Source organism: Saimiri boliviensis, chromosome 11 (genome assembly GCF_048565385.1).
Source record: "Saimiri boliviensis isolate mSaiBol1 chromosome 11, mSaiBol1.pri, whole genome shotgun sequence".
Lineage (NCBI taxonomy): Eukaryota > Metazoa > Chordata > Mammalia > Primates > Cebidae > Saimiri > Saimiri boliviensis.
The window spans coordinates 91,138,739-91,164,178 of NC_133459.1; the positions used below are offsets into that span (position 1 = coordinate 91,138,739).

General features: G+C 47.0%; 1 long non-coding RNA gene across 1 annotated transcript in view; it reads right to left on the reverse strand.

The window, feature by feature from the left end:
• Positions 1-13,347: 13,347 nt before the first annotated feature.
• Positions 13,348-25,440, reverse strand: part of LOC141580305 (uncharacterized) — a 36,916-nt gene continuing 24,823 nt past the window's right edge. The window contains exons 2-4 of the long non-coding RNA XR_012512499.1: positions 18,999-19,141; positions 14,271-14,360; positions 13,348-13,548 (exon numbers count right to left, since the gene is read on the reverse strand). This is a non-coding gene — a long non-coding RNA (uncharacterized LOC141580305). The remainder of the gene's footprint in view (positions 13,549-14,270; positions 14,361-18,998; positions 19,142-25,440) is intronic.

Sequence of the window (25,440 nt, forward strand, 5' to 3'; positions counted from 1 at the left end):
GTCCTATAATCAAGGACTGGTCTTGTAGCAATACTGATGGTTTTTATGGGCACTGTGACATCACTACATTCCACTCCTCCTGGGGGAGGGGACCACATTAAGGAGATACCTGAGTCACTGTTCCATGATGGGGGAGAGGCATGCAGGGCTGGGACCCAGGTCCTTGGAGATGCCAGCCCAAAGAGCACAGGGAGGTCGAGCTTGGGGTAGCAGGAGGGGAGGGCAGAGTCTGCAGCAGGGAGCCCAGGAGTCGCCAGCCCAAAGTCACCCAGAAATGACTGATGAGGCAGGGGCTGGGGGACCCAGGTCCTTAGAGACATGAGCCCACAGAGCCAAGGGAGGTCAGGTGTGGTGCAGGAAAAGGTGAGGCCCAAATAGGGGGCGGGGAGCCTCAGCGGTTGCACATCCAATGTCACCCTGGGGTGATTGGCAAGGGCAGGGGCTGGATTCCTTGCTGAAGGGGTGGGGTTAACTGACAAGACATTGGTAGGGGGAGCCCAGAGGCACCGGGGTTGTGGACCCACCCAGTCTGGTGTGTCTCAGAAGTCTTATGGACTCTGGCAGTGGTCTTGCCATCGGAGGGGATCTGTGTGCGTGTTACCTTCTTCCTAGCCGAGGCTAATTTCATCTTGCAAGTTTCTTCTGACATCGCCATGGTGGGTGGGGAAGAAAGATCCGGTTGGGGAGGGAGATGGGGTTTGGGAGGGAGGTGGGGTTGGGGAGGGAGGTGGGGTTGGGGCCACAACAGCACAATTCAAGGGAGCACTGGTAAGCAGCTCCTCTCCCCTACCAGGCAGCTGTGTTGACTGAGCCAGAGGAGGCATAACCAGGGCACCAATAGAATGTAAAATAGGGGCGTGGCCTTCATGCTCCAAGCCCATTGGTCATGGGAAAGATGAAAGGGAAAGGAGGCGTGGCCAGGCAGCTCCAGAGAGAACTGCGGCATCCCAAGGAAAGTGTCACCTGTAACTCCTGTCCCCGCCCACTCTGAGAGGGTAGGGGCCACCCACTCCAGGATAGGGGAGGGCCCGGCTTTTGCTTTTAAACTTTTCAATCTACCAGGGCATGCAGCCCAATGTTTGGGAAGGTGACTGTATGGGGAGATGACAGTGTGGAAAACTATCCTGCCTAGGCCAAGGTCTCATGGAGCCCAGGGTTCCCTAGGGCCAGGAGAGCACTGGAGCACACCCTGACACCCATTGGAAACCTGAAATCCACACCTGCAGGAGATCAGGAACGGGGTTCAGACAGGCACAGGTGGGCGCCAAGCAGATCTCCTGCCTGACCTTCCTCTCCTGCCTCCCACAAGCAGAGGAGAAGTGACAGCTGCCCATCAGCCCATTGGCTAGATTGAAGCCACTGAATCTGAATCCCAACAGGCATGTGTAACCCCTGACTGTCCCAGGCAGGGCCCAAGGCAATCATGGCTCTGGTAAGGACCTGGTAGTCAGATGTGAGGTCCCCAAGTGGCTCTATAATCCTTTTAATGAGAATAATTAATGAAATGGGCAAGACCATCATGCTCAGCCAAGAACCTGTCAGGGCCAGACAGAAGTCAGTTTAGTTCCAGGCCTGGCCCTGGAAGGATGGTGAACTGGGGGCAGCCACAGTGAAGGGGAATGGATAGCCATGGGCTGCGTGGCCAAGGCTGTCAGCTCCTGCAGCACCTGCAGAACGTCTGCCCAGGACTGGCTCTGCACTCCCACTTCTGCCTGGAGCCACAGGTGCCTGGACAGTGGCCTGAAGTACAGATGGTGGTAGGAAAAGCCCTTGTGGCCACATGTAGGCACCTAGGCATGAGACAGCGGGGAATCATGCCCCAAAGAGTCCATACAGGCCAAGAATTCAAACAGGTGTAACACCATTGTCCTGTGTCACATCAATTAAGTCAGAGCCTATCCTGACCCTGAAGCTGCAGCTCAGTCTAGTTGAGACTCATAAAGAAATGTCAGTGCAGGGCAGGGGGCCCAGCCCAGCCTGCGATGTCCAGCAAAGATGTGTGCTGGACAAGAATCTCTGAAGATGAGTCCAGGACAAGGACAGCTGTGCCTGGGCAGGGAGTGGAGGAAATGCGCAGGGGCGGGAGGCCTGAGGACCTTTAACTAGGTGGGATGCCAGGTCAGCACGTGCAGAAGAGAAGGTGACATGGCAGCAGCTGTCTGAGGCCAGGCTATAAACCTAGGGGCCACCTTGTCTAGCCTAAACCATGCTGCTTGCCCAGTCACCATCCTTAAAATGCCAGAGGCAGAGCTGGGAGGGCCCCCAAACCCCTCTTCACTCCCGCACCAAGCAGGTTCTCATCCCTCACCAGAAGGAAAGTGAAGCCTTCTATGGGTCACAGAGTGCCAGGTTTTCTGTCACCAGGTGGAAGGGGTGGGGGAAACTGCAGCTGGGTGAGGAAGAACCCAGGTACCAGAGCTAGGTGTTGGGGAAAGCCTTGAACAGAGCCAGGACCTGAGCTCTGCCTGGCTATGGTGACTCTGAGCCAGACAAAGCTATGGTAGTCTCAGTCTGTCACTCTGTTGGCATTATTACCTTTGGTGTCAAAGTTGATAGTCCAGGGAGACCAGAGTTCCCAGTAGGGACCAAGACCAAAGGATGGAGGGGTCTCACCTGTCCCAGAAGGTCAGGCTGGATGAGGAGCTGTGTGAAGCCCAGGCAGCTGAGGCCCTTGCCCTTCAGGTTATAGGCATCTGGGTCCTTGTCCAGATCCTCATATGACATCCAGAGACCAACCCTAGGGACAATTCCTCCCAGCTGGTAGCAGTGAGTCAATCCTGGTACTCACCCCACCAAAAGCTCTGAAATGAGGCCTGTGGGTGAGGGTAAGACTCTTCAGGAAACCTTTCTCAATGGCAAGGAAGGTTTGAGCTGTGCCTTAGAAAAGCCAGAGGGGTAGATGACAGGCCCCCTCACAAAGCCTGCCAGAGAACACAGGAGAGACACAGGTATAGTGGTGGGAATGTTCTGCAAGACAGCACGCAGCCTCCCACTCACCAATGGGACCCAGTGAGGTCAGGTCCACACGCCAGAAGCTGGATTCCACACACGGGTGCACTTCATTTCTTGTTTTAGAGACAGGGTCTTGATCTGTTGCCCGGGCTGGAGTGCAGTCGTGCTATCATAGCTCACCACATCCTTGACCTCCTGGGTTCATGCGGTCCTCCCACCTCAGCCTCCTGAGTAGCTGGGACTACAGGCACATGCCGCCATACCTAATTTTATTTTTTGTAGAGACAGGGTCTTGCTATGTTGTGCAGCCTGGTCTCAAGTGATCTTTCCATCTCAGCCTCCCAAGACACTGGGATACAGGGACAAGCCAGCGCTCCTGGTTCTGCTGCTGCATTTTGGCTGCCTTGGTGCACAGGAGGCATGAGCTGGGGGCAGAATCTGCTCCTGGACCTTTCCCAGGCCTGCACCCAGACTGACCCCTGGGCTGCAGGAGGCAGGCGTGGAGAGAACACAGTGAGCAGAGTAGGCTAGCCAGTGATGGAGACCCAGGCTGGGATTAGGAGATGGGGCTCCAACCCGCAGCCTAGTGGCCTTGCCAATCCCTTGAAATAAATAAATAAATGACCTAGTCTCAGGTATTCCTCTGGAGCAATGCAAGACGGACTGATACAGCCTCCACGCTTGGTGTCCACTGGACCTGACCACTCGGAAAAGGGATGCTCTTGACTCTGCCATTAACATCCAGACTACGACAGAGTTGTTCCACTGCTCTGCCTCAACTTACCCCCTCAGCTGAGCAGAGTAGGGATAATTGCTTCTCATGTGGGCCACAGGACAAAACAAAGACCTGAGTCCCACAGGAAGGTAGATGGTCCATGTCCAAGGGAAGGCAGACCTGGGGAAGTATTTTATGTCCTCGGGGTGGCAGAGGGACATGGAGAAGATGCCTCCTTTGTGGGCAAAGGAGAAGGGAAGATAAGCAGAGCAGCGCTGAACACCTGCTTCACCCCGACCTCCCCCACCCCACACTGGGCCCATTCCCACATAGTCCCAACTCAGGAGGCACTGTTCTCCTTAGGGTCGGCAGGACTTCCCAGCTGAGCTAGGGAAGCTGACAGTCCAGATTCATCAGGGGCAGCACGTAGTGTAGGTGATGCACTGGATGGAAGTGGAGTGGGGACACGGGAGCCATGGTGTCAGGTCTGGGTCTGCCAACGTGGTACCTACCCTGGCCGTGGGCAGACCATGCAGCTCCTCCCTGCCAGATGTGACCTTTTATTCTAAGGCATCTGAGTTCCAGGCCAAGACTGGAGCCACACTCCCCTTGGGGAAAAGGGATACAATCCACACAGACTTCACCTGTGCTTTGGGCAAAGACAGCTGCACAAATGAACAGGAGGGGCCCTGCTGGAGAGTAGGAACGGGACTGGACTACTCAGACCTGCTTCTGTGACAGGTGGGTCCCAGCCTCCAGTCAGACCGAGAAGAAAGCTCACTCAGCCAGGGTGCACGGGACGTGGCCTGAGGCTCCCTGGAGTCTGTAGCCCCTCCTGCCCAAGTGAGCTCCAGAAAAAAAAGATGCAGAAACAGCTGGTCTGGGTGGCTCACGCCTTTAAGCCAGCACTTTGGGAGGCTGAGGTGGGCAGATCACGAGGTCACGGGTTCGAGACCAGCTTGACCAACAAGGTGAAACCCCTTCTCTACTTAAAAATACAAAAATTAGCCAGGCCTGGTGGCATGCACCTGTAATCCCAGCTACTTGCGAGGCTGACGCAGGAGAATTGCTTGAACCTGGGAGGCAGAGGTTGTGGTGAGCCGACAGCGTGCCATTGCCCTCCAGCCTGGGTGACAGAGTGAGACTCTGTCTCAAAAATATAAAAAAGATAATAATAACAAAAAAGATGCAGAAACTGCAGGTGCTCCTCCCAGCTGCCCGCTGCTTCCTGGTGTGGCCTCAGGGACCCTGGATGAGGCAAGATGGGGCTGCCAGCAGCTGGGGGCAGGGGAAAGCTGAGTCCCCAGAGTGGATGCCCAGCAGGGACATGCAGGTGTGGGGAGTGCTGGGTCCTCAGGGCTGAGCCTCTTCTGTCCAGGGGGCATTGATGACATGCCTGATGCTGAGCTCAGCCCAAGGAGTCAGAGCCTGGTGGCAAGTAGCCTCTCTGCTTGCGAAGACACTCCTGGGGTCGTTACCCCTCTGCCCAGGTTCAAGCATCCAGGCTGTGGAATGGCCAGCATTCAGAAAGAAGGGAACTGTGGGTGTGGCTTCCCTGGCAGTCAGAGGCCTTGGGAACTGTGGGTGTGGGTTTCCTGGCAGTCAGGGGCCTTGGTGGACAGAGCCCCCTATGAGGGTGAAAGCCCTCTTCTCACTCCACAGCAATGCTGTGAGAAGGAATTGTAGGGTTTTGGGGTGTGGATACTCCCCACCCCACCCTTCGGACACTGTGTTAATTAAGTGCTGACTTTGGTCTGGCCTCCCCACATGCTCCTTGGGGCCTGCTGGGTCCCCATTCCCAACCTCAGGAGTCCTTCTCTCCTGGGCCTCAGCCCATGCAATACCCTTTGCACTGGAGACTTCCTGAGGCCCCGACCTGTGACCCAGCCAGTAGACAGGAGGCCTGGGACCCTCGGGAGTCTTTGTGGGAGGGGTGGGGGCTACATGGAGCCCACAGAGAACTCTTAGGGGTGTGGGAGTGACCTTTCTCCTGCCAGTAGGAGGTGGAGAGCCTCAAGGGAGGCTGCTCCTCCATTCAAAACAGTTGCCAAAATGTAGGTGCCTCCTTCCCTGACCCATACTGAGGCAACCAGGTTCTCAGACAGGGCATGTGCCCAGGAAGCAGGCTCAGGTCATCCTGGAGAAGCAGCTCTGTTGATCCTCCCTGCCAAGCTCCAACCTCACTCAGCACCCAGGCCAGGGTCTCGGAGAAGAGCCCACCACCGCAGCACCACCCCTGCCTTAGGCAGTGGGAAAGTAACAGCTCTGTGTCTCCGTTCCCACTTTCACCTTCCAGGGACCTCGGGATGGCCGATGGGAAAGACCAGGAAGAGCTCGATTCTGCCCAATTGTGGCCGGCATCTGGATGCTCGCAGAGGGCTGGATTGGGCCTCTGCGAGTGTTCTTCCACCTCCCACCTTCCCTACCTGAGGCTCGGGGCTCTCCAGACGCTATAACCCAACCAGGGGCAGCCCAAAGTCTCCAGTGGAGGGGAAGGTGAACGGATCGGTCTCTACCCCCTTTCCCCTACCCGCCCTGAGCATGACTCTGGTGCCTGGGCCCACAGCCAACTTGGCTTTGAGGCTGCAGCGGCACCCGACTTGGCGGGCTTTCGGGTGTTCCCAAGCCCCTCCCGGCAGCGCTGAGACGCACGTGCATCCAGCAGGCTGACACACAGGCCGCCGCCACGCATGCAAACCCGTGCCTGCACGTCCGTGCCTGGCCCACGTCTGCACACACGCCATTCCAGAACCGCGCTCTTCCCTCGCTTGGGCCCCAGCACACATGTGCACTCAGGAAAGCCCATGCACCCAACCAGCCCCACACCACCGCCCGCAGACCGGCGGGAGGTCCCGGAGCAGGGGCGGTCCGGCCGCAGGGTCCGAGCAGCCTCCGCCTCAGGACGATCCCGCCAGCCTGGGCTGAGGCTGGAGGGAGAGTCAAGACCTCAGCCTTTCCAAATGCTGGATTGCAGGCCTGAACCGTTGTGCCCCGTGGTTTTTTTTGAATTTGCTCTGTTACCCAGGTTGGAGTGCAATGCTGTAGTCACGCCTGGCTGCAGCCTGAAACTCCCGGGCACAAGCGCACCTCCCAGGTCAGCTTGCAAGCCTGAGCCGTTGTGCCCAGCCCTTTTTTCTTCCTTTCCTTTTTTTACCCTTTGAGGTAAGGTCTCGTTCTGTTACCCAGGCTGGAGTGTACAGCTCAGTCCCGGCGAGCTGCATCCACCTTGTGGCTGAACGATCCTCCCACCTCAGCCTCTTGGGTAGCTGAAAACACAGGTGCATATCACCAACGGGCTAATTTCTTGTATTTTTGGTAGAGATGAGGTTTTGCCATGTTGCCCGTTCTGGCCTTGAACCCATGAACTCAAGTTATCTGCCCACCTCAGCCACCCGAAATGCTGGGATACCACTGTGAGCCACTGTGCCCAGCCCTTTTTCCCTTTTTTGAGATTAGGTCTTGCTCTGTTACCCAGGCTGGAGTGCAGCCGCTTGACCACAGCTTGCTGCAGCCTAACCTTCCTGGGCAGAAATGATCGTCTTACCTCAGCCTCTTGAATACCTTAGACCACAGGAGCAGACCACCACGCCTGGCTTTTTTTTTTTTTTTTTTTTTAAATATAGTTGGGGTTTGGCTGTGTTGCCCAGTCTGGTCTCAAATTCCTGATCTCAAGTCATGTGCTCACCTCGGCCTCCCAAATTGCTGATAGGCATGAGCCCCCTTTTCTTAACTATTTATTGACATTGAGTCTCTCTGTTGCTTAGGCTGAAGTGCAGTGTCATTTCCCCGGCTTGTTACAGCCTCAACCTCCTGGGCTAAACTGATCCTCCCACCTCAGTCTCTTGAACAGCTGGGACCACAGCTGCACCCCACCATGCCTGGCTAACTATTTGTATTTTTGGTAGACTTGGGTTTTGCCATGTTGACCAGTCTGGTCTTGAACTCCTGAAATGAGGTGATCTGGCCACCTCAACCTTCAAAAGTGCTGTGTTACAGGCGTTAGCCACTGTGTGCAGCCATATTTTCTTCTTTTTTGTGTTTTTACTGAGATTAGGTCTCGTTGTGTTACCCAGGCTGGAGTTCAGTGACATGATCACGTCTCTCTGCAGCCTTAGTCTCCCGGGCTCAAGCGATCCTTTCACTTCAGCCTCTTGAATAGCTGGGACCACAGATGCACACCACCATACCTGGCTACATTTTTATATTTTTCATAGAGATGTGGTTTTGCCATATTCCCCTGTCTGGTCTCGAACTTTACTCAAGTGATCTGCCCACTTCGGCCTCCCAAACTGCTGGGTTACAGGTGTGAGCCACTGTGACCAGCCCTTTATTCTTTCTTCTCTCCCTCCCTTCCTCCCTTCTTTCTTTTACATTAGGACTCTCTCTGTTACTCAGGCTGGTATGCAGTGGTGTGGGAATGGCTTGAAGCAATCCTCCCAACTCAGCCTCTTGTGCAGCTAGTCTCTCCTTTCCTGGGGTACGTGAAGTGAGGGGCTCAGCTCTCATGCGTGTTGTGGAGGCCCTGCAGTATTTGATTCGTGAGAATAGGTGACAGATAGTTAATTGCCTGGGCACAGGAGGCAGAGGTTGCAGTGGGCTGACATTGCAACATACCGAGCGAGACTCTGCCTCAAAAAAATAAATAAATAAATAAGCCTACTCCCAGATCAAACTGAGGAACATTTGAAGATAGAGCAAGTATTCCTCAGACCAATTTTCCAGATTTATAAAGATTTCTCAAAGATGTACTCTTCCACCAAGCCAGATCCATATTTACATCTGATTTGCAGACCCAAATGGTCATTAGAAATAATTATTTGATTGGACTACTCACAGATGACAGCAACAGTTTTCTCATCTATTTAGAATTGAGAAAACTGGCACAAAACACATTCCTGAAATCAGGAATCTCAATGTTACTGTGGTTTTTTTGTTTGTTTGTTTTTGACAGAGTTTTGATCTTTTTACCCAGGCTGGAGTGCAATGGCGCAATCTCAGCTCACTGCAACCACTGCCACTAGGGGTCAGATGATTCTCCTGCTTCTGCCTTTCAGGTAGCTGGGTCTGCAAGCATGTACCACCCCACTCAGCTAATTTTGTATTTTTAGTAGAGACGGGATTTCTCCATGTTAGCCAGGCTGGTCTCAAACTCCTGACCTCAATTGGTCCCACCCACCTTGGCCTCCCAAAGTGCTGGGATTACAGGTGAGAACAACCGTGTCTGGCCTCAAAGTTATTTTGTATCCTACTATTTTTGCACCATCACCTCCTGGGAACCTCCGTATCTTCATCCCTTTAACAAATTCCAAGACAGAAGTGCCCACCCATGAGCTAACATTTCAAAAATGTCTAATTCTGAGGTACATGAACGTTTCTCCAGCAAACTTGGGTTCAACTGGTCCCTGATGTGTTAAATCTGGACTCCTTTTTCTTATTTATTTATTGGTTTGTCTGTTTTTAGTAGAGACAGGGTTTCATTCCTGTTGCCCACGAATGCCTCAACTTTTGACCTTCATTTCCCTCGGCCTCCCAAAGTGCTGTGATTACAAGTGTGAGTCACTGCGCCCAGCCTGTCACTCCTTTTTCACAATCCCAGACAGACTGTTGTTCAACTGAAGAACCAAGATGCTGGTAAAATGTGTAGCACAGGCAGGTGCAGTGACTCGCACCTGTAACCCAGAATTTCGGGAGACTGAGATATTAAGATTGCTTGAGGCCAGGAGTTCGAGGCCAGACTGGTCAACATAGTGAGACTCTGTCTCTACAAAAAAAATTAAAATCTGACAGGTGTGGTAGTGTGTGCCTGTGGTCCCAGCTCCTTGGGAGACAGAGGCAGGAGGATCATTTGAGCCCAGGAGCTGAGGCTGCTGTGAGTTATAATGATGCAACTGCACTTCAGCCCGAGCAACAGACACCCTGTCTCTTAAATAGAAACAAAGAAAACATGACACAGTTATTGATCAGACTATCCAGATCAAGATACTTCCTACTTCTCCATGAGCTCCTCAAGGGTCAAATTCAAATTATGGATTTTCCCCTCATTACTGCAGCCTGTGGGAGGGGACTAAAACATAAACAAGTCAGTGAAGGGGCAAAGAGAATTTCAGAAAAAAAAGCTTAGATGCATAATGAATGATCCAGGTTCTGTATTCCCAGATCAAACTGATCATCTTGTGAAGGCACATAAAACACAAATGCAGTAAGATTTTCACACTTTAGGGTATAGAATAAATGTGTGTCTGTGTTTATATATAAATGTGTTTATGTGTGTGTGTGTGTGTGTGTGTGTGTGTGTATATATATATATATATATATATATATATATATTTTTTTTTTTTTTTTTTTTTTTTTTTGGAGGCAGAGTTTCACTCTTATTGCCCAGGCTAGAGTGCAATGGCACAATCTCTGCTTACTTGGAACTTCCACATCCTGAGTTCAAGTGATTCTCCTACCTCAGCCTTGGATTACAAGTAGCTGGGATTACAAGTGCCCACCACCACGCCTGGCTAATTTTTTGTATTTTTAGTATATATGAGGTTTCACCATGTTTGCCAGGCTGGTCTTGGAACTCCTGACCTCAGTTGATCCACCCACCTTGACCTCCCAAAGTGCTGGGATTACAGGTGTGAGCCACCATGCCTGGCCAGAATATATATATATATATATATATGTATGTATTTTAAGACAGTGTTTGACTCTGTAACCATGCTAGAGTGCAGTGGCACCATCATGGCTCACTGCAGCCCCGACCTCCCAGGGCTCAGGTTATCCTCCCAGCTCAGTGTTCTGTGAGTGGCTGGGACTACAGGCATACACCACCATACCTGGCTGATTTTTTAATTTTTTGTAGACACGAGGTCTTTCTATGTTGTGCAGTCTGGTCTCGAACTCCTGGTCTCAAGCAATACTCTCACCTGACCTTCTAAAGTGTTGCAATGAGCCCCTGTACCACATTTAAGATTTACAATGACAGCTGACTGATTGCCTACTGAGTTTGATTCCTGAGCTACATGTTACAGAAAACACCAAGAAGTTTAAAACACAGTCCTTGACATTTGTTTAAAAAAAAAAAAGAGAGAGAGAGAGAGGCCAGATGCAGTGGCTCATGCTTGTAATCTCAGCATTTTGGGAGGCCAAGATGGTAGGATTGCTTAAGCCCAGGAGTTCAAGGCTGCAGTGAGCCATGATTATGCCATTGCACTCCAGCCTAGTGACAGAGCAAGACGTGGTCTCAAAAAAGAAAAGAAAAGAAAAGAAAAGAAAAGAAAAGAAAAAGACAGAAATTGAGGGTAGGAGATCCATGAGAGGCTACCAGGAAGATGGATGATGGATATGTAGGCGTTAATGATACCATTCTCTCTTGACATATAGAAATTTGGATATTTTCCTTTATATCTTTCAAAAAGAAAGTTTTCTGCCCTCAAGGAGCTCACATTCTAGTGGTAGATGAAAAATCTAGTAACAGTGTAAGATGAATGATATCATAAGGCTATGTATAATGTAAGTACATAAAGACTGATATTCATAATAACTTCTATTAAGGTCAGAGGGAACCTGATTTCATTTATGACAGGTTGGAGTCCGAGGGAGCCAGTCATGCAAGCTGGGTTCGGAAGAAAGAGTAGGATTTTGTAAAGACGAAGGGACGGTAAGATCACTGTAGTTCAAGGTAACACAGGAAAACAAGATTTTCTATTCACTTGGGAGAATGTTTTGCTTAGAGAAAGGAGTTCATGTTTATTTAGCTTATATGCTCCCTCTGGATAATAAGGAGTCACTGAGGGTTTTAGGAAAGGAATAAATATCATAAAACCTAAGTTTTACCTACATTTAGCTATGTGGTCGCCTTGTGGGATCTAACACCCACAATGGAGAAAGCACAATGTGGCTCCTCCGTGCACCCTGCCGTGCCTATGGGAGAGTTCTGACTCCAAGCCTCCCACGGAGGAAGACCAAGACTGGATTTTCTGGGGAAGGGGCCTCTCATTTATTCTCCTGAGCTACAGAATTTCTAAGGAACCCATATACTGAAAATTATACCTGAAGGCCAGTCACAGGGAAGAAGAGCTGAGAAGTCTACACTTCCTCTTGGAGAGTACAGTGCCACTGAGAATGCTGGTCCACACTCCCTGGCAACTTTTCCTCTTCAGAATAATGCTGTGTGTGGGGCCTAGTGTATCTCCCACTGAGCATCAACAGCAGAAGCTACGTACTGTCAAAGTCACATCAAGAAGGCAGCAACACATGAACCAGACAGGCATCCCCACCACAGGCAAGCCCTTAGCGATTCCCAACATGTCAGTCCACAGCATGAATCACGTTATAGATCGTTGTCTCTCACTACCTCAGGTCTCAGTCCCCAGTATGGCACTTTTTTTTAAAACACAGTCTAACTCTGTCACCCAAGCTGGACTGCAGTGGCATGATCTCTGCTCACTGCAACCTCTACCCCCCGGGCTTCAACAATTCTCAGCCTCAGCCTCCCCGAGTAGCTGGGAATACAGGTGCATGCCACCACGGCTGGCAATAGTTTTGTTGTAGAGACAGGGTTTTATCATGTTTCCCAGGCTGGTATCAAACTCCTGAGCTCAGGCAATCTGCCCATCTCATCCTCCCAAAGTGCTAGGATTACAGGCATGAATCAACACACCTGGCCACCATATAAGCACTTCTAATCCAAAGGGCCAGCCAAAGATGTCGAGAGCAGTAAGAAATCGTAAATTGCAAACACCAGAGAAAAAAGAATAGCAGAAAGATGGCATGGGAGGATACAAATAACTCTTGGGGGTGAAGAAACCAGGGTCTTAGAACCAGCTGGGCTAACAGATGACTGTAAAAAACTTCTTGGGGCTTGAGTTTAATTGTCCACTGAATTGTAACAATCCCATTTACCTTAGCAGGGGGAGAGTGATGACCTGAGCTGGTTGTTTATGCTTATGTACCTGTTTTTATTCAGGATGATTTTTGCTTAACTTTATACTTTTGGACTTTTCCTTGAATTTTGTGTGTGTGTGTGTGTGTGTGTGTGTGTGTGTGTGTGTGTGAAATATCTCTGTCACTCAGGCTAGAGTACAGTGGGCATGAGCACAGCTCACTACAGCCTCATCCATCTAGGCTAAAATGATCCTCTTCCCACCTCAGCAACCTTCCCCACCCCACCCACCCTGGAAGCTGGAACTAAAGGTGCATGCTACCATGCCCAGCTAATTTTTTGTATTTTCTATCGGAGACAGGGTTTCACCTTGTTTTCCAGGGTGGTCTCAAACTCCTGGCCTCAAGCAATCCACCTGCTTCAGCCTCCCAAAGTGCTGGGATCACAAGTGTGAGCCACTCCACCCAACCCTCCCCTGAATGTTGAGTCTCAAAATCCTCTAAGTGGCATTATTCCTGTTATGCAAAGAAAGAAAATGAGGCCCTAGAGGGTTCTGATATGAACAAAAAGAACCAGTACAGGTCATTTCCCCCTCATTCTCTTCCAATAAGTAGTTTTCCCTACACTGAAGTTTGCTATAATTGACTTTTTCAGCTTCTGTTTTCTTGACAAAGAGCCAAGGTGGTAAAGACACAGAACACCCACTATCTCGAGGGTGCCTGGAAACATGCCGAGTCCTGAAGGACATGGACTGCTTTCTATCCATAGCATTGCCCAGGGCACATTCTAGGAGAATGGTGAAGGCACTGCTGAATTTAATCAAGTCAAAAACTGCCACTTTCCTACCTGCATGTAGACCACCTAAAAAATAATCTAATGCTTACCTATCCACAGCTCTATCTAGCAAGTAAGACAGAGCCTGAAGTACCACATGTTGGACTGACTTGTGGGGAGGATGCAACCTGGCAGTGAAGAGGGCAACAGAGGCTCCTGTTGGGTCCCGAACATTCTAAAGCAAATAAAACAAGAAACATTTAAACATCAAATAGAAAACCACAGCAGTTACTAAGACATATAGTGGATAAGGGTTTGATACGTGAAGAAAACAGATGCTAACAATAATTCCCTGACCTCACCAATTTCTCCCCAGAGGGAAGAATGTTAATATCATCCCTTGCCTGATTCTCTCAGGACTCCCTGGACCTTATTTCCGTGGTAAGAAAAAAATCACATTCTCTTTGCTCTTCAACTGCAGACAGATCAAAAGATGACTTCCTATCTAACTTCCCCAGCAGGATGGCCAAAGAAACAAGCAGCAGGAGAGAACCAGGACCATGATTTCCACCCTCTGCCTTAAAAGTGCCATTATATGTTTACTTGAAAGGCTGAGGCCTCAGCTAAGTGGAGGGCTTGTGCTAAATATGGAAGCATGGGTGTCTGACACATGGCATATCTATCGCAAAGACCATCAATAACCTTAATGGACCAAATGAAGAAACTTTTCTAAGTCTACTGTACAACTGATTTTCCATAATTCAGTTATTCAATTATCATTAGCAACTCAATAATCTTATAACAAACTGCATGGCTCTTTCACATCTGCTCCTAACTCTGGAGACTCTCTAGATTCAGGATAACTTTGTATGCAGGAACAAAGTCCAAACATGACACCAGTTAAAAAAAAAAAAAGGCAATAATGAGGCCCTACAAGGTGTGTCCCTAAAGACTCACTAAGACGGTGAATTTTCCACCGAGGATGTCAGAATGAAGAGGTTTCTCGTGAGGTTTCAGCTTCACAATGCCTTCCTTCCTTTGATCTGCCTAAAAAGGAAGCACAGAAGAATGTAGTAATATGAAAATACTGTATATCCAGGACAGCTCCATGTAACCACCAAATCTGAGAGGCAAGGTGGTTATCAATGAATGAATCATAAATTTCATATCTAAATAAATTTCATAATTAATTTCATAACTAATTCTGCTTCATTTAACTGAATTAGAATTCAACTAAATGGGACAGGTGTGGTGGCTCATGCTTGTAATCCCAGCACTCTGGGAAGCCGAGATGGGCAGATCACCTAAGGTCAGGGGTTTGAGATCACTGGGCAACATGGTGAAACCCTGTCTCTACTAAAAATTAGCCTGGCATGGTGGTGCACACCTGTAATCCCAGCTACTTGGGAGGCTGAGGCAGGAGAATCGCTTGAACCTGGGAGGTGGAGGTTGCACTGAGCTGAGATAGCACCACTGCACTCTAGTATGGGCAACAGAATGAGACTCCATCTCAAATTTAAAAAAAAAAAGAATTCAGCTAAATGAATAATAAAGTCACCTATATGAATTATGAATTTCCTTGTAACCTGCTTCCAACCCAGCCAAACATTTTCAGAATTCCTGTCAGAAGCTACTTTATCAGCCCATCAGGTAGGGTATTTTTCTCTGAATCTGTAAGAATCCTAACCCTGAAGAGTAACCAGTATGTTACATTAGGTTCAGGATCAAGGTCCTTAAACACACAGCGGCACTGACATGGTACCAGGAAACTAAAATATGAACCTCAAAAATGTCTGGATGCATTCATCCTCACACATCTTCTAGGTTTAGGCCTCTCCTATGTTTAAATAGGACCCTCTCTCCACCTGATATAGCCTCCAACAACAGCTACGATGACTTCATTTTCCACACTCTGATGGCCAAATCCATCTTTCTTTCTTTTCTTGTTTCTTTCTTCCCTCCCTCCCTCCCTCCCTCTTTCCCTTCCTTTTTTTCCCTCCCTCCCTCCCTCCCCCTCTTCCTCCTCCTCCACCTCCTCCCCTACTTCCTCCCTTCTTCCCTTCCTTCCTTTCTGTCAGTCTTTCTGTCTTTCTGTCTCTCTTTCTAATAAGAGACAGGGTCTCATATGTTGCCCAGGCTGGTCTCAAACTCCTGGCTTGAAGCAAGCCTCCTGCCTCAGCCTCTTGAACATCGGGGCTTACAGGTGTGCACTACCATGCCCAGCTTGATGGCCAGATTTTTATCTTTATTCTTTATTTTTTATTTTTATTTTTTTGAGCTGGAGTCTTACTCTATTGCTCAAGCTGGAGTGCAGTGGCATAATCTCGGCTCACTGCAACACCCTCCTCTCGGGTTCAAGAGATTCTCCTGCCTCAGTCTCCCAAGTAGCTGGGATAACAGGTGCATGCCACCACGCCTGGCTAATTTTTGTATTTTTAGTAGAGACAGGGTTTCGCCATATTGGCCAGGGTGGTCTCAAACTCCTGATCTAAGGTGATCCGCTCACCTCAGCCTCCCAAAGTGCTGGGGTTACAGGCATGAGCCCCTGTGCCCAGCCTTGATGGCCAGATTTTTTACTCATCCCCATTTCCCTCATACTCAGTCCATTGCATTCTGGTTTCCTCCCAACTCAACTGCTACACTGAAAGCTCCTGCTATAGTAACCAGGATCTTCAAGTCGTTGAATTTGCTGGACATTTCAGTATTCCTTTCTTTCTCAAAAATTTTTTTATTGGCACCAAGTCTCACACTATTGCCAAGGCTGGAGTGCAGTGGTATGATCTCGGCTCACTGCAACCACCACCTCCAAGAGATTCTCTTGCCTCAGCCTCCTGAGTAGCTGGGATTACATGTGCCATGCCACCATGCCTGGCCAATTTTTGTGTTTTTAGTAGTGACAGGCTTTCACCATGTTGCCTAGGCTGGTCTTGAACTCCTGGGCTGAAGCAGTTCACCTGCCTTGGCCCCCCAAAGTGCTGGGATTACAGGCGTGAGTCATTGTGCTCAGCCTCCAGTCCTCCTTTTAAATGACAAGATTCACCACTTACATTTCCTTTTTCTGGAGACATTCTCTACCTTTGTATTCCATGATAACAAAAAAAAAAATATTATTGTGGTTTGTCCTCTTTTATCAACTGCTTGTTTTAAATCTTTTAGGCTAGGCACGGTGGCTCACGCCTATAATCCCAGTACTTTAGGAGGCCGAGGTGGGCAGATCACTTGAGATCAGGAGTTCAAGATCAGCCTGTGCAACATAGTGAAAGCCTATCTCTACTAAAACAAAAAATTAGCTGTGTGTGGTGGTGTGTGCCTGTGGTCCCAGCTACTCAGGAGGCCAAGGTGAGGCAGGAGGATCAGTTGAGCTCTGGAGATGGAAATTTGCAGTGAGCTGAGATCATGTCACTCTATTCGTGTCTGGGTGACAGAGCAAGATTCTGTCTCAAAAAAAGAAAAGTGATTCCACAGAACCCAATGCTGCCTTATCATAACATTTATATAATTATTGACTATTCTGCTTATTTTCTTTTTATTTTTTATTTATTTATTTTTATTTATTTATTTATTTATTTTGAGACGGAGTTTCGCTCTTGTTACCCAGGCTGGAGTGCAATGGCACGATCTCGGCTCACCACAACCTCCGCCTCCTGGATTCAGGCAATTCTCCTGCCTCAGCCTCCTGAGTAGCTGGGATTACAGGCATGCACCACCATGCCCAGCTAATTTTTTGTATTTTTAGTAGAGACGGGGTTTCACCACGTTGAGCAGGATGGTCTCAATCTCTTGACCTCGTGATCCACCCGCCTCGGCTTCCCAAAGTTCTGGGATTACAGGATTGAGCCACCGCGCCCGGCCTTCTTTTTATTTTTTAAACAGAATCTCGGCTGGGTGCAGTGGCTCACACTTGTAATCCAAGCACTTTGGGAGGCCGAGGTGGGTGGATCACAAGCTCAGGAGTTCGAGACCAACCTGGCCAATGCAGTGAAATCCCATCTCTACTAAAAATAGCTGAGGGTGGTGGTATGCACAGTTGCAGTGAGCTGAGATCATGCCACCACATTCCAGCCTGGCAACAAAGCTAGACTCCATCTCAAAAAAAAAAAAAAAAAAAAAAAAAAAAACCCAAAGAACTCTGTTGCCGAGGCTGGGGTATAGTGGTGTGATCTTGCCTCACTACAACCTCCACCTCCTGGGTTCAAGTGATTCTCCCTCCTTAGCTTCCCAAGTGGCTAGGAATACAGGTACCACCAGGCCCAGCTAATTTTTGTATTTTTAGTAGAGACAGGGTTTTGGCATTTTGGCCAGGCTGGTCTTGAACTCCTGACCTCAAGTGATCCTCCTGCTGTGGCCTCCCAAAGTGCTGGGATTACAGGTGTGAGCCACCACGTCCCGACCTATTATCTCTTTCTAAATACTAATCTCTGCACCTGGAAGATAGTAAGTATGAAATAAATAGCTGTTGAGTAAATGAGTGAATATGAATGAGCTGGTCCACAGGATAGAAGTAACTGAGCTTCAGTTTGGCTAATCCTAGTGCTTGTTATCTCATTGCTTTTTTTAATTTAAGGAGATTTTGTATCTCTTTAGGAGGATTCTGACCCCAAAGTAACATGCCGTAGAGTGTTTTATCAAAGACACTACTGGCCAAGCATGGTGGCTTACACCTGTAATCCCAGCACTTTGGGAGGCTGAGCTTGGTAGATTACAAGTTCAGGAGATCAAGACCATCCTGGCCAACATGGTGAAACTCCACCTCTACCTAAAATACAAAAATTAGCTGGGTGTGGTGGCAGATGCCTGTAATCCCAGCACTTTGGGAGGCTGAGGCTGGTGGACCACAAGGTCAGGAGATCAAGACCATCCTGGCCAACATGGTGAAACTGCATCTCTACTTAAAATACAAAAAATAACTGGGTGTGGTGGCAGTTTCCTGTAATCCCAGCTACTCAGGAGGCTGAGCCAGGAAAATCACTTGAACCCAGGAGGTGGAGGTTGCAGTGAGCCAAGAACATGTCACTGAACTCCAGCCTAGCAACAGAGTGAGACAACATCTAAAAATAAAAAAATAAAAAGACACTACTAACTGAGAAAGCAAACATAAGCACAAAATCAAATTCCATGCCCCCTCAAAAAACAAAAATAAAAAGAAAAGTAAAATCTGGATGCACCTACTTAAAGATACTTTAAGATAATGGACCTAGCTAAAGATACTTTAAGATAATGGACCTAGCTAATACATAGTTGCTCTTCTTTTCCAGGATTAAAACTTCCCTTCCTGAACTGCCCACTAACCTCAGCATTCATTGGAATGGCAAGTTTCTAAAAGCCCTGGACATCCTGAAAACCAACAGATTTTCATGTGGCCAGAGGCCAATGAAAAGAGCTAGGATTAAAATTCTAGGAAGGGTGAAGCCCTCTCCCACCACCAGGATGCTGTCAGGCTACTTCCTCAGTCTCCATCATTAGAATTGGCATCCTGGTCTATAACCAAAACTTAGGTCCAAAAGTAGTGCCTTCCAGCAGCTGCCTTGCCCAGCTTCAGCTCTCACAGGGGCTCCTGGATATGGATCCATTTTTTATGGGAGTGGAGAGGACACTTAGAGAACCAATGTGCGTGTCGAGCACGACAGAGAGAACAGCAACACTCTGGCTGACTGCCACAGGTCTGGTCCACCCCAAGCAACATACTTTGTATGAGTGGAACAATTCTATGGCACGGAGCGCATCAAACTTCCTGGCCACGAGGAACTTGACAGCCACATTCCAAGACAGGGGGAGACATTGTACTGAACTGTCCACTTGTCAATCTCTTCGAGAAACTGCTTGGTAGCCTGTTTAACAAAGAAAGAAAGAATAATTAGTAAGAAAAGAACATATTTATGGAGTCAAAAAACAAGCAAGTAAAAACTATCATTCCTTCCCCCAAGGAAGTCTGAACACAGTTTACTACAGGGAGCAGGTAAAGACAAAATATATATAGAAAAGTAGCCAAATGGCCAGGTGCAGTGGCTCATGCCTGTAATCCCAGCATTTTGGGAGGCCAAAGTGGGAGGATCACTTGAGGTCAGGAGTTCTAGACTAGCCTGACCAAAGTGGTAAAACTGAATCTCGACTAAAAATACAAAACGAGCCCAATGTCACAGCACATGCCAGTAATCTCAGCTGCTTGGGAGGCTGAGGCAGGAGAATGGCTTGAAACCAAGAGGTAGAGGTTGCAGTAAGCCAAAATCATGTCACTTCACTGCAGCCTGGGAAACAAGAGCGAAACTGTCTCAAAAAAAAAAAAAAAAAAAAAAAAAAAAAGAAAGAAAGAAAATAAAAGAAAAGAAAAAAGGAAATAAAAGAAAAGTGGCCCGGCCTTCGAAGGATTACTGCCTGGTGCACAGTGTGGTACAGCAGTCTCAGCTGCTGCTTTCATACCACAATCCAACTGGACACAGCAAAAGAATCAGAAAATGGTTTTGCCTTTGGAATTTGAGAGTAGCAAAACTATTAAGAATTTAACAGATCAAAAGAGCAAATAATCTTTGTGCTGACTGACCCCAATGGACAAAAGATGAGTCACAGCTTAAAAAGTATTTCAACTCCAGGTCAGTGGTTTGAATCTGTCTATGCTTATGAAACATATGTTGTTAACACCTGGCAGCTAAGGAAGAGCTGGAGTTCAAACAGCTCTGGTCTTCCTTTGAGATAAGGTATAAACTGATACATGGAGAAACTAACATTACCACTTACAACCCTCCTTAACCAGCTTTTCAGGTAAGGGTAAGATTTGTTTTGTTTTGTTTTGCTTTTTTTGAGACAGGGTCCTGCACTGTCATTGAGGATGGAGTGGAGTGGCACTATCATGGCTTGCTGCAGCCTCAACCTCCTGGGCTCAATGGCTCCTCCTGCCTCAGCCTCCCAAGTAGCAGAGACTACACACATTCATCACCATGCCTGGCTAACTTCTGCATTTGGTAGAAGACACGAGGTTTCACCATGTAGCCCAAGGTGATCTCAAACTCCTGGGCTCAAGCAATCCACCTGCCTCAGCCTCAGTATCCCCGCTACTCGGGAGGCTGATGCGGGAGAATCGCTTGAACCCAGCAGGCAGAGGTTGCAGTGAGCTGAGATCACGCCATTGCACTCCAGTGTGGGTGACAAGAGCAGGAAGAAAAAGAAAGAAAGAGAGAAAGAGAGAGAGAGAAGAAATTAAGCATTCAGCTGAAAACACTCTTTAAAGAACAAATTTCTCTTCATTCAGGGCTCCGTGGCTATAAAGAAAAAGCTGAGGCCAGAAGTATTTAGACTTCAGTTCCCATTTCTAAATCTTTTTGTCCCTACTTTCAGACTACTCTGGTAGCTTCAGAGATGAACACTGCCATTCTAAGCACAAGCTCCCCTTTTAACAGCACAAACTAACTACGGAGAGGTCTCATTACAATAAAGAAACAACTGCGTGCAGAACAAACACCATGAAAAAATACAGTCAGTGATCCTGCAATGAGGACCTAAATAAGGAAAGTAATTCACCATAAGACACAATGTCTGGCTTTTACCAAATTTGAAGATACATTTGTATTTCAGCAAATATACCACTTCCCCATTATTTCAGTGATGGATGCACTAATGAACTACCGTCCTCTCATGCCTGTTTCCCCTCTCTCCTTCATTATGAATTACTGTCTTTTTATATCTATTGAGCCCTTCAGATCATATCAATCTGCCAGGAGACAGAATCTGAGCAAAGACACACTGGTTTGCTATAAGGCAGCAAGACGTGTGATGAATTTTCAAACTCAAACTACAATTTTTCCATAAGCACTTTGCTAATGCACCAAAAAAGGAAACAAATCCAATGCCTTTGAGTTAATATTTACTGATTTATCTCAAATATTTTCCACTTATCAGAAAAATATTGCCTTTTCTTAAAATGTGATTTTAAAAATGATAATGCTTTCTTAAATAGGATCTTACTGCATTTGGGGAAAAAAAGTTTTAAGTACCTTTTCTGATTTTATATTATAAAACAATGTAATAACAAAAATGTGCAAAAAAGTAAAAGTTCAGTCATAATCCCACCATCCTATACAGCTGTTTTTAATGATATACCATGTTTTTAATGATTTAAAAATCAAAGCCAATGGAAACATACTAATACACAGTCTTATAATTATATATCCCCACAACCACTGCATACACATACACGCATATACAAATTTAAAGAAAAACTTAAGGGAAGGGGAGAAATAAGGATTAGGCCAGTATATATTGTTTTAGTTCAGAGACCTTCCATGACTAGCAGCAGTAGTAACCCCTTCAAGGCAAGAGAATGGTACAGCTCTTTCAGGCATCCAGCTTTATAGTCAGTCAAACATTCACAACAAATATTTGCTGAGGGCCCCCCATTCTGTGCTAATCAGTACAGCAGTTGTTGAGAAGACACGACATAGATCACTTCTTGGCTTTTTGGCTAAGGTCAAGTGAGAAGACACACATAGAGACATAAAGACTCTAGTCCAAGCAGTTTACGATCATTTAATCATGGAGACAGACATATAAATAGGTCTTTACCATACAATATAATAAATTCAAGACAGATCTATGAGCAGAATACTACGGGATTCAAACTCTCCATGGATATAAAAAAAACTTTTAGGAGTGCCTTAAAGGATCAGTAGGAATTTGTCAGGGAGAGAAAATATTCTGGTCAGAGAAAACAAAATGTGTCAAATGAGAGTCATGAAAGAGCAGGGCTTATTGGGGATATCAATCACATAGCTAGTGTGTGCAATGTATATGAAGGGTGGGAGATGTGTGATTGGAAGACTGAACCAGACTGGGAAGGCCCTTGTGTTCTGCACTCCAAATTCCAGACATGATCCTATAAACATAAGAGTCAATAGAGATCTTTAAGCAAAGGGGTGAGATGATGAGTTTGGTTCCCCTCTCCCACCTCAAAAATGACTATAAGCAGTGACGAAGTCAGACTGAAAGGAAAAAAATTCTAGCAATAGGGAGGTAAGTTCCCTGAAGACAGGGATCACATCTATTTTATTCACCTAGTTCCTAGCACTGTATGTGGCACAAAGCACTTAATAAGTATCTATGATAAATGAATGAATTAAATATTGAAGTCTCAAGAATATGAACATTTAGAGGGCAGACAAAAGATGAAAAACCAAGGAACTTTAAAAATTTACTTTTAAAAATACTAGCGATTGCAGGCCTGGCACAGTGGCTCATTATCTGTAATCCTAGCACTTTGGGAGGCCAAGGTGGGCGGATCACCTGAGGTCAGGAGATCAAGACCAGACTGACCAACATGGTGAAACCCTATCTCTCCTAAAAATACAAAAATTATCCGGGTATGGTAGTAGGGCACCTGTAATCTCAACTACTCAGAAGGCTGAGGCAAAAGAACTGCTTGAACCCAGGAGGCAGAGGTTGCAGTGAGCTGAGATCGCGCCATTGCACTCCAGCCTGGGCGACGAAGTGAAACTCCATCTCAAAAATACAGAAATACTAGTGATTACTGAAAATTAAAAAAATGGAGATTTAAACACATGCAAGAGAAGTTGTCAAATAAATCAAACTTTTTAAAGTTATTCCCTAAAAAAAAAAAAAAAAAAAAAAAAAAAAAAAATGCTAGGCATGGTGGCTCACGCCTGTAATCCCAACACTTTGGGAGGCCAAGGTGGGTGGATTACCGGAGGTCAGGCGTTCAAGACCAGCCTGGCCAATGTGACAAACCCTGTCTCTACTAAAAATACAAAAATTAGCCAGACGTAGTGGTGCCTGCCTGTAATCCCAGCTCCTGGGGAGAATGAGACGGAAGAATCACTTGAACCTAGGAGGCAGAGGTTACTGTGAGCCAAGATTGCACCACTGCACTCCAGCTTGGGCGAGAGAGCCAGATTGCCTCAAAAAAAAAAAAAAAAAAAGAACCATAAACCTTCACAATAGATAACTCTCACATTATAGGCTTCTCCTAGGAATGCAAAGATTTGGTTTAACATCAGGAGATCTATCAAAGTAATTTTTATGTTACCAGATAATAAAGGAAAAATGTATATAACCTCAACAGATGCTGAAAATGCACTGTGTAAAATCCATCACCCATAGGGCCCGCATTTTTTTTTTTCTATTAAAGATGAAAAGGCCAGCAGGTTGGCTATTACCAACACTATGCAACATTGCACAGAAAGACATACCTAACACAAGCCTAAAGATGCATAGCAACCTGATGCACGAAGACAGGAATTTTAGGCCAGGCGTGGTGGCCCACATCCATAATCCCAGCACTTTGGGAGGCTGAGGTGGGTGAACTGCTTGAGCTCGGGAGTTTGAGACCAGCCTGAGCAACATGACAAAACCCCATTTCTACAAAAAATACAAAAACTAGCCTGGCATGATGGCACATACCTATAGCCCCATAAGTGGGAGGATCACTTAAGCCTGGAAGGCAGAGGATGCAGTGAGCTGATATCATACCATCGCACCCCAGCCTGGGTGACACAGCCAGACCATTTTACAAGCACAGAACAAAACAAAACAAAACAAAGGAACGTTAAAGAAGAGAATAAAATTCAGAAACCATACTGTATATATCTAAGTATTTAGTATATGAAACAATATGATAATTCATAAGCAAAAAGTATTATAGGAATTTATATATGCATATAAATATTTGTATGATACACAAAAAACTGCTAACATTGATCACCTCTGGGGAGAGAAAATGAACTGGGCTGGGTGTAATGGCTCACACGGGTAACCCCAACACTTTGGGAGGCTGAGGCAGGAGGATCACTTGAGACCAGGAGTTCCAGACCAGCCTAGACAACAAAGCAAGACCTTGTCTCTATAAAAAAAATTTTTTTTAAGAAAGAAAATGAACGGGAAACAGCACAGGAAGATAAACTATAAGTAATCTTTAAAATTTTAAACCATGTCCACGCATAATCTACTCAAAAATTAAATAAAATGTATATATTTAAAAAGATGAGGGCTGAACATGGTGGCTCATGCCTATAATCCCAGCATTTTGGGGGGCCAAGGTGGGCAGATCACCTGAAGTCAGGAGTTCTAGACCAGCCTGGCCAACATGGCAAAATCCCATCTCTACTAAAAATACAAAAATTACCCAGGCGTAGTGACAGTGCCTATAATCCCAGTTACTCTGAAGGCTGAAGCAGGAGAACTGCTTGAACCTGGGAGGTGGAGGTTGCAATGAGCTGAGATCATACCACTGCACTCCAGCCTGGGTGACAGAGCGAGACTCCAACTCAAATAATAATAATAATAATAATAAAATGAGGTCAGGTGTGGTTCAAGCCTGTGATCCCACCCTATCTCTACAAAACTTTTGAAAAGTAGCCAGACGTGGTGGCACACACCTGTAGTACCAGCTACTAGGGAGGCTGAGGCAAGAGAATCCTTTGAGCCCAGTATGTCACGGTTACACTTTGCTATGATGCCACTGCATGATCATAGCAAGAGCTATGCCTGGGCAAGAGCAAAATCCTGTCTCTCTTTCTTTTTTCTTTTTTGAGACAGGGTCTCACGGTTACCCAGGGTGGAGTGCAGTGGTGTGATCACAGCTCACTGCAGCCTGGACCTCCTAGGCTCAAGCAATCCTACCACCTAAGCCTCCCGAGTAGCTAAGACTGCAGTGTGCACCATCACACCTGGCTAATTTTTAAATTTTTCTGTAGCGATGAGGTTTCCCTATGTTGCCCAGGCTGGTCTCAAACTCCTGCGCTCAAGAGATCCTCCTACCTCAGCTTCCCAATGTGCTGAGATTACAGACATGAGTCATCCCGACCCACCTAGATCATCCGTTTTTTTTTTTTTTTTTTTTTTTTAAATAAAGACAGGCTCTCACTATGTTACCCACGCTGGTCTCAAGGAATCCTCCCACCTCAGCCTCCCAAAGTGCTAGGATTACAGGCATTTGAGTCACCTCACCCGGCGGCAGCCTGGATCATTCTTACAGCAGCTGAACAATACAAACAGGAAGGCAGCACAAGTAGTGATTCCAATCAGACCTGATTCACATTTTTCTTTCTTTCTTCTTCTTTTTTTTTGGGGGGGGACAGACTCTCATTCTGTCATCCAGACTGGAGTGCAGTGGCGTGATCTCAGC